Raw genomic sequence first — 11,132 nt, 5'->3', positions numbered from 1 at the left:
GATGGCGAAGGTAGATGACAAGGATGGTGTAGAGGAGGACGGGTGCTTGAGAGATGGGGACCAAATGAGATGAGTTGATTTTGGGAAATTAATTCGACATAAGGAGTGATTACCGTAGGGGGATGACTTGGCACAACAATTTTAGGGCATCTCTCAGCCGTGAGATCCAACATGGATTGAGTGCACGCAGTCGGTCACACGAATCCCTCTTTGCAAACATCTCGACGAAAGTGTTAAACTTCTCTTATTAACTACTACTAGAAGACTGAAGGATATAGCTCAAGTTAATACTACAACCTCCGTCATGATTTACTAGTCTCCGTCGTATTTTGGGTCATATTTAAGTAATGTTTTTAATTAATAAAATATACTCCCTTAGTCTTGGTGGATAGGATGTGTGTGTAGTTTTAGGTCGTTGGTTTGACTAATTAAAAATGTGCTATATGTCATCAAAAGCATATCATTGGGTTCATAAGCGTATGTAGTTTATAAATATATATTTTTGTCACATATAGTACATATTTAGTACTCCCTCCATTTCTTAATACAGTGCATACAGATTTTTCTAAAAGTCAAAACTTTGACCATGTATAGAGAAAACATATTTATATTTAGATTACCAAATGTATATCATCAGATACATGGTGAGTTAAATATTCATAATGTATATGTTTGGTATTGTAGATATAGACAATTTTCTTCATAAACTTGGTCAAAGTTTTCTATGTTTGACTTTTTAGAAAATCTATATGCACTACATAATGTAACGGAGGGAGTATTTAAATTCATGACATTGAACTACACGCATGCCATATTCACCGTGACAGATGGAGTAGGTTATATTAGTAAAAGTAAGGGATTTCTATTTATGTGCCCCTCCTTCGTTAGTTGTGCTCATTTTTTCCCAGCCCATCTATCTTTGCTCACTTTTGCCCCCTCCACTCGCCCGCACCTCACAAAAGGCCAAGCAGCGCCTTGTCGTCCGGTCAAAGCCTTTGACCGTTACTTCGTCGGTGTTGATGCGTGGGGCCGACATGTAAGGCTTCATGCATTCGGCTGGGCACGGTGGCCATATGCATTTGCAAGGGACCGACATGTAAGGCCGCACACATTCGGCTGGGCATGGCAGGTGCATGCATTCGCGTGGAACCGTCATGTAAGGCCGCATGCATTCGGCTGGGCACGGCGGCCGCATGCATTCATGTCACTACTAGGGAAAACCTTATACACAGAAATTTAGCAGTAGCGTGGGTCAAAAAAGCACGCTGGTGCTAATTAGCACTAGCGCACCTGAGGAAACCGCGCTACAGATAAAAATCTAGCAGTAGCGCGTCTTGCTTTAAACACGTTACTACTAAAATTCCCACGACTTAGCCGATAGGCTACACATAGTAGTAGCGATCTATGACGAACCGTGCTACCGCTACTTTGTTTGTAGCAGCGCGTTTTAATATAAACTCGCTGCTGCTAAAGGTTATAAAATTAAATGGAAAGAAAATGGAAAGGTAATTGAAAATGAAAGAAATAGAATAAGGTGAAAGGAAAAAAATAAAATGTGAAGAAAACTAAATGAAAAAGGAAAAAAAGAGAAAGGAGTAGCAGTAGCGTGTATCACAGAACGCGCTGTAGCTAAGATAGCAACAACGCTTTTCCTGGAACGTGCTACTGCTACTTCTGACTTAACCATGGGGTTCGTCCTTCCCACGCGGCCACTTCCCCCAAATCCAACTCTCTCCACTCTCGCCGCCGCCGTCGCCCGTCGACCGCCGGTGTCGCCCATCAGTCACCGCACGCTCTCTGCACCCTCTACGCCGCCCCGACCCCAGATTCAACGCCGCCCCCACCCCCGACCTCAACGCCGCCCCGGACACCGCCCCGACCCCGACCTCGACGCCGGCCGCCATCCGCCGCGCGCCCGAGCCCCGACCCCGACCTCGACGCCGCCCTACCCCTCCCTCGTCGCAGGCACCCGAGGTGAGCACGCCCGCTCCTCCCTCTCCCCTACCTCTGCCTAGGGTTTCTTTATATTTTAGTTGCATCAAATTAGTTAGGGTTCATGTAAGAGCGAAAACAAATCGGATGCGGATGCGGATCAAATGAGTTAGGGTTCATGTAAGGGTGAAAATGAATCAAATTTCTAAGATGAATCATAAAACGAGTAAAATTTGACCACTTATTTCACTTTATAGTTGGATAATTGAAATATCCGCTACCACTTTCCACCCCTGTAGGTTCATCAAATTAGATGGTAATTAGGGCAGTAGTTCCTAGGTACTAATTAGTTAGTAAGAACTAGGTACTAATTAGGTACTAGAATATTTTTATTTATAGTAAGTTTATTTTTAGTAAGAACTAGTTGAATTAATAGAACTAGTTAGTAAGAACTTGTTTCTATTTTTTAGTTAAAGCAATTTTTCCCGCCTCGACGTGGACGATGCCTATCCCGCATCCTCGCGTCGAGTCGGCGGAGGACGACACCTGCTTGACCAGATCGGCCATGTCCGGGACTAGGCTCCGCCAGGGTGGTACTGGGAGGCGCTACCTACCGGGGGGCGCAGGTTGGTGAGGAGCCAGCCTGTCGTTGACCCGAACCTTCTTTGGTGGCGGTCGCGTGGGCCAGTGACGATCCAAAGGCTTGAGGACTCCGCGGAGGTGGTGCGTCACCGTATCAGTGAGGAGGACGCGCACGTCCGTCGCTACTTGTTTGCGTTGGAGCACAAGCCATTCTCCAATACCTGGCAGGTTCTCCGGGGATCTCACTGGAGCTATGATCCCGTGATGGTTCCTTCTCTGTGGGTGTCCACCGCCCGCGCCGATACCCGTCGTGTGCTAGGGTTTTAGTTGTATTAGTGATGTTATATGTATGACACTATTCGTGATGTATTAATGATAATATTCGACGATGTACGGACGCATGAGATGATTTACTTTTGCTTATTGAATGCATGCTAATTTGAGTCCTATAAGATATTTTGAAATGTATATCTTGTGTTTCTCAATATCCAAGTGGCCGGTCATGTTTGCAGGTTACACCTCCGAGTGGCCTATGTTTTGCCGGAGTGTTGATTCATTTCCATTCCGGCAAATTTCAAGCGCTCGATATGTCCTATTTTAGCAAAGGTCATGCCGGATTTTTCCGTGAATTTTGGCATGACTTGTGCCAGAATATGTAGGAAATATCGAGTGCCCCGGATTTGTGTGTTGAGTATCTTGGTAGTTGTCTTTGATCGATTTTCAATTAATGTTTTAACTATGAACATAGGAAATGTCTGACGATGAAAAGGATTTCGGTATTTGCAAATACTGCGAAGACGAGCGCGGCCTGTGCGATGGAATCTTCCTAGATGATGATAGGCGCTTCAGCATCAAGCTGGACGAGAAATTCGAAGTGGATACAGTAAGTCACAACGACAAGTTTTTTTTCGTAATTAAGCATGACATCTGCTTCATTTGCTTCAACTTATATTTTTTTTACTATTCTACTAGCGTATCCCCTGCCATGCAAGAGTTTTTGTATTGGATAAGATAGGTTTCAGTCATAGTATGGACGAAAAGAAAGTTTACTTGAAGAACGAGCATGGTTATATTTTCCATGCAAAATTGTACAATTCAGACGACTACACCTATTTTGGAAGCAAAACATGGCGAGCACTATGCAAGACTTATGCATTTGAGCCTGATATGGTTATCACCTTTGATATTCGTCCGGAAGATGATATTGAAGGTAATACCGACATCTGGGTCGATGTGCAGACGCCTCCAGTTATACCATTATGTAAGTTTCTCAACCATATTTATGTCTTTGATATTATTTATTCAGAAATAGTTGACAACTAATTTGTATTGTCAGCTTATTTCGGTGCAAGCAAACATGTCCAGCGCTTGGTAGACAGGACCATATACTGTCCTGGGGCTGAACTCAACTGTGAGGAGCTCAGTCATTATGTTTCATGGCTTGAGGATCTTGATACTGTCAAGATAAATTTTCTTCCTGCATTTAGAAATGTTAATACTGAAAATGTCCGACCAATAGTGTTCGTAATGAACTACGGTCACATCTATTTAGCAAGGATGGTAAGATTTTTACTATTTGTCATCAGTGCATCTTTTCCATACATTATTTTTGAAGCTAAACTTCATTTCTAAGTATGTTACCATACGATGTTCTTCAACAGGGACTCCCGATGAATGTTGTGCCTTATGGGATCGAGACTAAAGGTACCATGAGTATTATCAGCTTACGGCCAAGATATCCTACAGATTACTTTAATGCATTCAAGATTAGCGACGAATGCTTAATAGTGCAAGACTGGACCAAATATGTGATGGGGGAGCGTAGAGAAGTACTAGGGGGCAGCAAACAGATGTGCTACCCACGATTAGGAGACAGGTTCATCTGCATGCTCCAGCTTGATCAAGGAGGAGAGTTATACATATTTTATGTTATTTTACCTAAGAGAGAGTAGCAGGAGTGATTAGCTAGCTAGAAATGAGTTTGAGGATGATGATGTGCTACACTATTACTATGATGATAAAATAGCTAGTGTTGGTGGTAATGACTATGATGATTATTATTAGCTAGTTTTAGTGGTGATTAAATAAATACTGTTGGTGGTAATGACTATGATGATGATTAAATAGCTTGTGCTGGCGGATTAGATTCAAGTGGAGGCAACATGTGGTGCACATCGAAAGTATTACTAGTCCAAACTAGATCAAGTTTGGATTAGTAGTATACTTTTGACATGCACCACATATTGCCTCCACTTGAACCTAATCCACCTTCATTTGACACACTGTTATGGACATAATGATGTAAACCTCATAACTGGTATTGTACCAATATTTGTACGATGGCGCATAAATACACTAAAAATAAAAATAAAAACACTAGTAGCGATGGACAGAAAACACGCTGCAAGTAGTTACCTTAGCAGTAGCGTGGTACTGAACAAACGCTGCAGCTATTTGTCCTAGCAGTAGCGCGTGCGGGCACGGGTTACTGCTAAGCAATAGCTGTAGCGCCTTATTAGTACACTAGTAGAAAAAGGGTCAAATATGAGACACATTAGTCCCGGTTTGTACTAGAACCGGCACTAATGTGTCCATTAGTGCCGGTTCCAACGGCTAGCTGGGAGGAGCTCTTTAGTACCGGTTCGTGGCAAACCTTTAGCACCGGTTCGTGCCACGAACCGGTACTAATGAGAGTGGTGGCAGGATGTTGTCAGAGTGGGGCCATTCCAGCACCTTTAGTACCGGTTCGTGGCATGAACCGGTACTAAAGGTCGTCCTATATAAATCCTTCGTCCACCCGCACTCTATTCTTCCTCCTTTCCCCTCTCCCTCTCCTCTGTTCTTCCCTTCTTCCTCTCGAGTTCATCACAAAATTTGCCCCAAATTTGTCAAGATTTGCAGGCCCGCATCCATTCAAATGATCACCAAGGTTAGCAACGTTGTCCTTTCATCTCTCATTGCTAGATTAGCTCTTGCATTTGTTTATATAGTGATTAATTGTGGGTTTTAGTAATTTGGGAGGAATTATATGTGGTAGTATTTGATTTATATGCAATTTGAGATCAAAATAACACTTAGTTTGCATATGTAGGCGTGGTTTACTTAGTGCCTTCTAAATCTCCGTCGTAACCACCGTCGATTGCCCGCATCGTCCCGTCGCCGGCACCACCTTGTGGTGAGCCTTGTTCATGAAATTTTATATAAAAAATTGATGTTTGTGTGATTCGGATATATAGTTACTCGTATAATAATTATCTTACCCATACGTTGTTTGTTATACATAGTGCCATGGTTTTGATATCCGTCCCCGTCGGCCCTCGTCCTTGTTATGATTCGGATGTGGTATATTCTCTTTTAAAACTATTTGTTGCATTTCGTGTTTATGACAAATTATGCCCATCAAGTTGACATAGATATTTTTATCTAGGAGGTATGTGAACCGGAAATTCCAACCGACCCTATTGTCGAGAGGTTAAATTTAGTTGAAAGAGAAAACGAGTACTTGAAAGAAAAATTGAAAAGAATTGAGGGGGAGAAGATGGAATTGGAGTTGCATGTTGCCGATGTCGTCGATGATCACAAAATCAAGATGGAGAAAATGCGCTTGAAGATTAGAAAGATTAGAAAATATGCCATCGATAGTGAGGCTTGGTATCATTATGATGTTGGATCAATTGTTACCTTAGTTGCGATCTTGATCGCATTTGTTGTTGAATTTAAATGCTTTAGCTAGAGAGTTATTTGTTTGTTGCATTTAAGTGTTGTATGAACTTTATGTATGAACTTGCATTAATTTGGTCTATTCGGTGTTGTGTAATGAAGATGAGCCGGCAATGGATGTACGATGACCGATGCTCTCCCCAGTTCGTTGAGGGCGTGCATACTTTTCTGCTTGCGGCTGAGGCAAACAAGCGGGCGGATGGTTTTATGCCTTGTCCATGTGCTGGCTGTAAGAATAGTCGCAATTACTCTATGTCAAGAACCATTCACGTCCACCTGTTTGAGTCTGGTTTCATGCCCCACTATAATGTTTGGACCAAGCACGGAGAAAGAGGGGTTATGATGGAAGACAATGAAGAAGAAGAGGACGGCGACAACTATCCTGGCCATGGGTTCCCTGAATACGATGATACAACAATGGGGGAAGAAGCTGAGCCAGTAATGCGGGAAGAAGCTGAGCCGGCAATGCGGTAAGAAGATGAAGAAGAGGCATCAGATGAGCCCGTTGATGATCTAGGTCGGGCCATCGCCGATGCAAAGAGAAACTGCGCAAGTGATTTGGAGAAGAAGAAGTTGTAGCGCATGTTAGAGGGAGGAAGGAAGACTCCAGTATTCGAGGGAACACTAGAGAACCAACGTGCTCATTGGGACGATTTCGTGAAATTCAAGGATTCGGAATTAGCTAAGGAACGGTCGAGAATAAACAAGAAGAATGCCGAAAAAAAGGATAAGTTCCATAAGCTGGGGCCAGGTGGCTATGCGGTGACAATGCCTAAGTGGGATAAGTCTGAGAAAGAGATGGAGGATCCAGGTGTCACTCCGGTTACTAAGAGCTGGCCCCCCAGGTGCAGGACTTGGTTCTATGCGCATGGGGGGGAGTTGGACCCGAAGACTGGCAATGTTTCGACGAAGGCAAGTCTGAAGGGAGCCGACGATGCGATACTTGTTGCAATAGAAGAGGCACGATCGGGGGTGTTCCAGCCCAACAGAGAGAACGACGAGCTTACGCGTGCCCTGGGAAATCCTGAACACCCGGGAAGAACACGAGGCATGGGCGCTATTCCGTGGTATGAGGGGTTTTCAGACTGGAACACCGACTACAGAACCCGTGCGAGAAAGAAGATTGCGGAGGAGAAGAAGAGGAAGATGGAGGAGGAGCAGAGGAAGCGGGACTATGAACGCCTTCAAGGCCTAGAAGCAAGTCAAGCGGAATTGGCAGTCAAATTCCAGCGGCAACAGGAGCAGATCGACTCACTTACCCAGCAAAGGGGGTCTCAGCAGCTGCAGCTTCTAGCGGATGATCCAGCATTGGATAGCACCGCCCCATCCATGCCGAGAAGCAGCGCGGGTTCCGCCCCAGACAACGCAATGCTGGGTAGATACCCCGTGGATGACATCACAGAGAACACTAACTGCGAGCTACACGTCAAAATAGCGAACATATCCATGAAGGTGGCGGACGCCATTGCTTTTACAAATCCCCCCGAGGCAACCTTCCATTGCAACCCGATTCCAGCGGGCTATGCTCGTGTCTTGGTTGATGAGGTGGTGGACCCACCATATTCGGAGCTACAGCTTGACATTCTTGGAGGTGACGATGAGCGCTTTCTCGGAGAGGCTAAACATCATATCATCCTATGAAAAAAGGATTGCATCATCTTTTGAAGGCCACCGACACCACGTCAGCCGACTCCTCGTCGAAGTCCGCCACCGATTCAGCAGTCTCCCGCTCCTGCAAGTCCACCAAGTCCGGCAAAGTGTCAGGCCACTCCTCCTCCAAGTCTGGCAAAGTGTTAGGCCACTCCTCCTCCTCCAAGTCCGCCACAGCGTCAGACGTCCACTCCTCCTCCAAGTCCGGCACAACCTCAGGCCACTCCTCCTCCAAGTCCGGCACAGCTTCAGGTGGCCACTCCTCCTCGTCCAACTCAGCCCCGTCAGCTGTCTCCGCCGCCTCAGTAATCGCAGAAGAGACACCCCGCAGCTATGGTGTGTAGCGGTACGAGTCGAGGTAGTACATGAAGTACAGGCGGAGGCAATCGATATAAATATGGTCCAAGCCTCACGCCTTTTCCGTAGAGGGCTTATGACAGGTCCGAGGAGGAAATCGCAGCCATATCGAAGGCCGAGGTGGAAGCCCATTTTGCACCGAAACCACCACCGCCGCCAAGGGAGAAACTGCCTGAGAAAACGATTGACCACTTCATTCGTATGGCTCAACCACCAGCTCCCAAGCCTGTTGATACAGACTATGAGCGCCACATCAGGAAGTTAAATCGAGCACGTCTACGTAAGGAAGCAAGCTCGGGATCGAGCAAACAAGAAGCAGCTGTCAAAAAATGCGGGAAAACCATTCCCCAGCTGGGAGAACAGGCGGCGCAATCGATCCCCTCACTTGTTGTGCCAACAACACGTGACAGTACGCGCGCCCAATATTATTGTGGGCAAACAGTTTACGTTCCTGAGGTGGGCAATGTGGTAATAATGGAGGAGCATATAATGCAGGCTGAAGTTCTCAAAATCACTGTTGGACAACTCCTCGAGATCGAGCCCATGCCTGTGCTTAGAGAGGATGAAATAAAACGGAAATATGTCCGGGGCCAACCTTTGGTCGAGCCAGACAAGGTCAAGAACCTCCCAACGAGAATGTATGAATTGCATCAATGGTACATGAACATTACCAAGATTTCAGATCGATTGTCCCTCATGGTGAATGTCAAGGAGGATCATTACTTCCATGAGAAAGCTCTGTCCGTTGAGTATTCTGAACTGTTTCAGTTATACAATCAAGACGCACTCGACAAATCTATCGTCAGTTGCTATTGTCTGTAAGTGATTTCTTTCTGTAATTTAAGTCTCAAGCTAGCTGTAGTGATCCTTTTGATCAATCATTACCTGTAATTATCCTCACTATATTCTTTTCTGTGGTATTATGCAGGATGAAGATGTATGAAATGAGAAAAGCTGGACGCTATGGCATTGGGTTCATTGATCCAAACACCGTTAATGAATACACATGGCGGATAAATCGACATCATCAAAAGGACGTAGAGGACAACATGCTAGAGTTCTTGAAGCGCCTCAAATATAATGAAGATATACTACTTCCTTACAACTTCCAGTGAGTCACACTGTCTTGTACTACAAATTCTCTGTTTTTGCCTACTAGCTAGCTACATGTTTTTGCTTACATATGCCCACTTAATTAAGACATGCAAACATGTGTGCATGCAGATTTCACTGGGTCTTGTGTATCATTAAAGTTGATGACGGAACAGTTGAAATACTAGACTCACTACTCAAAGTTAAAACTGACTATAACATCTTGTTTGGGATAGTCAACAGGTAATTTCAATCATTATTAACTACATATCTCGGCCTATTTAGTTCGTCATTTCATGATATGAACTATTTAATAACCCCTTTATTCATTTTCTTTGTCGGCGGGCAGGGCTTGGGCAAGGTTCATCAGCGTCACGGATGGCAAATGGAAAAAAAAGCTTCAATGGTTTCGACCCAAGGTAAGTAATTAAGTAGTACTAGCTAGCTAGCTAGCTGCCATCTCTTTAATTATCATGCTTGATTAATTATTATCTGATCAAATTCCATTCTCGTAAAGGCCCTGATGCAGGCGCAGGGGACTGATCTATGTGCATTCTGCGTTTGTGAGAACATTCGCATGATGGCGTTCGGAAGGAGCAGATCTCAAAGACAGGAATGGGTACGCTTGTCAGAACACTATTCACAATTTTTACACCATTATCGATATCTAGTCACACAACTAATACACATGCATATTGATCTCCTTCTTAACAGTTCAAAGAGGTGCGGGAGAAGCTCCTAGAAATGGAGCGCGTAGAAGCACTTCGAGAGGAAATAGCGGGATTTTTGCTCGACCAGGTCATAAATCCAAAGGGAGAATACTATTACCCGCTACCGCCCCCATGAAAACCACTTCCAATTGTCATCGTGCTCCGAAGGCACCAATTAGGCTAATGCCACTGGCTCCGAAGGCAACATGCATATGTAGGAGAAATTGTATATAGCTAGCTATACATTTGTGTATGTGTGAATTAATTAATATGGTGGTTTGTGAGACACTGATGATATATATATGCATGATTGGTTCTACTAGAAATTCTATTTATATATATATATATATATATATATATATATGCATAACGTGTACAATGTGTAGTATCGTGAAATACCAGCAAACGAAAAAGAATTAAAATGGAAACACAAAATTAAATGAAAAAGAAATCATAAAACTAAAAACCCCCCAAACCTTATAGTACCGGTTGGTATTACCAACCGGTACTAAAGGGCTCCAGCCCCCCGGAGCTGGCTCGTGCCACGTGGTTGCCCTTTACCACCGGTTCGTGCTAAACCGGTACTAAAGGGCGGGGGGGCTTTAGTGCCCACACTTTAGTGCCAGTTATGGAACCGGCACTAAAGGGCCTTACGAACCGGTGCTATTGCCCGGTTCTGTACTAGTGGTAGCGCGCCTACCCGCGCTACTAGTGAGCACAAAACCAGCGCTACTGCTAGGGTTTTCCCTAGTAGTGTGTGGGCATGCAAAACTGAATCAACATCACCTTTTGTAAGCGTCTGCTCGCATTTTCACACACAAGGAAGTGTGCCGCTGCTCCAATTAATGACGGTTTAACGCCGCAACCCACCCCTTCCCGTGCCATATATGCAGCCCCCGCCACATTTCGCTGCTCGCCTACACAACGTTATCCTCCGCGGGCGCCACGACAGAACAAACCCTAGCTCTCCTCTCCCGCCTCCCCTTCCACTTCCATGCCATGGCCACGCAACATCACTCTTCGTGAAGCCGAGCTTCTCCCCATCTGCGACATCCCGACGCCGCCGGACACGTGCCTGTCGGTTGGATG

Source organism: Triticum dicoccoides, chromosome 2B, assembly GCF_002162155.2.
Source record: "Triticum dicoccoides isolate Atlit2015 ecotype Zavitan chromosome 2B, WEW_v2.0, whole genome shotgun sequence".
Lineage (NCBI taxonomy): Eukaryota > Viridiplantae > Streptophyta > Magnoliopsida > Poales > Poaceae > Triticum > Triticum dicoccoides.
The sequence above is the reverse complement of the archived record's forward strand: the minus strand, read 5'-3'. Positions refer to the sequence as shown.